Here is a 2,463-nt window from a genome sequence, read left to right on the forward strand (position 1 = left end):
CTAAAAGTTCATGTATAATTCCTGTTGCTCAAAATAATGTGTACATGTAATAAGCCGCAATACACATGCGTCGTCGTAGATGCGGCCAAAAATTTGTGCACCCGGTGACCCCGACCTGACGCACGAAGACGAAGAGGCAATTGTATCGACCTGACGCGACCGGCGACCCCGACGGCCACCCAGAGACGCTGGGCGTTGGCTTCACTGCTTCAGCATGAGCACGCAGTCCCTCCTCACTCTTGCTCGAGCTCGATATGGGCACTGAGCACATTCTGAAGCCTCGTCAGTGGCTAATAAAGAGCGCCCAGAAGCCACCGCCGGCCGTCACGGCCGCCACCGCCCAGACCGCGACGCTGACCGGCAGCGGCATCAGCGGAGCCACCCTCGCCGCGAACATTGCGGTGAGCAGGGTGGAGAGCACCCAGACCACCGCCTTCGCTCTCCCCCTGTCCGCAGGCGCCGCCGCGCGCTCGAACCTGCGCAGGAAATGCAGGAGCAGCAACAGCGCAGCGTAGGCGAGCGCCACCGCCACGAACGCCAGCGAGCCCGGGTCGCCCCACGAGTCCACGACCTGTAGGCGGCCACGACGGAGTTGCACGTGAGCACGGCCAGGCCGAGCTTCGTGAGCAGAGAAGCGCGGCCATCGGCGCCACGGTCCATTCGTCCGGGCGATGTACTCCAAGTGAAATTTCACGCTCTGGGTTATATATACACCAGTGTATGCATGGGATGAATTTGTGCAACGATGTATCCGTTTGGTATATCTTCTGCGTCGCTCCAATGTTTGTTCGGTGGATTTGGTCGGAAACGCGCAAAGCCGCAAACGGTCGGCCGGCCTGCCTGCAGGGACGCAGATTCTGACAAATGTTGGAGCTGTTTGGGTTTATATACTTGGTCAAAATAATAGACAAACTCAAAAGCATCAACGATCCTCGCAGCTGTCTCCTTTACCGCATTTTACGCCTGGAATTATTCCGCATTTATCGGCAAGACTGGACAAGGACCATCTTGGTTCTTTTTGCACAAATTTGATGCACAGTCAACGGCCAAACCAGTGCCTTCCGCCCGTCTCATTGGCATGAAAACGGGACATGTATTTTCCGATATCCGTCCATTCTGAGAGGGTCAAAATTTTATATGGATAGTCCGTATCTGAATCCGAATATTTAATATCCGATCGTATTTGAATTCGAATACTTGAAACTAGATTTTTTATATATGTATATGAAATATATATCAATTTCCTAATCATCCGTATCCGATTCTAATATCCAAGAAAAAATATTATAGGACAAAAAATGGGATATATGATATAGTGCAGGATCACTGGTATCACATTATGTATCTGATCTAGTATCATCTCTACTCATAACCTATATAACACTACTACAGAAAACTTAACTGAGTCGGACAAAAAGGGTTAACCAAGCTGGTTTTTGCAACCGCCTCGGCCAAAAGGTCACAGTTAATCATGGCCTTAACCAAGGCAATTGCCCTGCTGAAAGGTCCTAATGGCTAGAGGGGGGGTGAATAGCCTAATAAAATTTCTACAGCAACACTTAACAAAAAGATAAGACAATTATGAGGCGAAGCGAGTTTTGCGCTAGCCTACCAAAATACAAGCCACCTACCACAATTCTAGTTTAGATGGAGTATATCCACACAATAACTATATCACTATACTAAGTTAGTATGCTCTCAAAAGCTAACTAAAGAGACACACTAACCAAACTAACAAGCTCTCACAACTAGTTACACTAAGGAGCTTGACAACTAGTTTGCGGCAAAGTAAAGAGAGTGATCAAGAAAGTTATACCGCCGAGTAGACGAAGGAACCAATCAATCACAAGAGTGAATAACAATGAAGACCAATCACCTCGGAATCAAATGATGAATACAATGATTTTTTACCGAGGTTCACTTGCTTGCCGGCAAGATAGTTCTCGTTGTGGCGATTCACTCACTTGGAGGTTCACGCGCTAATTGGCATCACACGTCAAACCCTCAATAGGGTGCCGCACAACCAACACAAGATGAGGATCACACAAGCCACGAGCAATCCACTAGAGTACCTTTTGGCGCTTCACCGGGGAAAGGTTAAGAACCCCTCACAATCACCACGATCGGAGCCAGAGACAATCACCAAGAGTAACAAGCGAATCCCGCAGCGAAACACAAACACCAAGTGCCTCTAGATGCAAACACTCAAGCAATGTACTTGGATTCTCTTCCAATCTCACAAGGTTGATGAATCAATGATGAAGATGAGTGGGAGGGCTTTGGCTAAGCTCACAAGGTTGCTATGTCATTGCAAATGGCCAAGAGAGTGAGCTTGAGCCGGCCATGGGGCTGAAATAGAAGCCCCCACAAAATAGAGCCGTTGTACCCCTTCACTGGGTACAGCGCAGGGTGACCGGACGCTCCGGTCATACTGACCGGACTCTGGACCCAGCGTCCGGTCGC

General features: G+C 49.0%; 1 pseudogene; it reads right to left on the minus strand.

Annotated features, from left to right (window-relative positions):
* Window positions 1-283: 283 nt before the first annotated feature.
* LOC136532611 (uncharacterized) lies at window positions 284-660 on the minus strand (annotated as a pseudogene).
* Between the last annotated feature and the right edge of the window lie 1,803 nt (window positions 661-2,463).

This window comes from Miscanthus floridulus, unplaced genomic scaffold (assembly GCF_019320115.1).
Source record: "Miscanthus floridulus cultivar M001 unplaced genomic scaffold, ASM1932011v1 fs_670_1_2, whole genome shotgun sequence".
In the NCBI taxonomy this organism is placed as follows: domain Eukaryota; kingdom Viridiplantae; phylum Streptophyta; class Magnoliopsida; order Poales; family Poaceae; genus Miscanthus; species Miscanthus floridulus.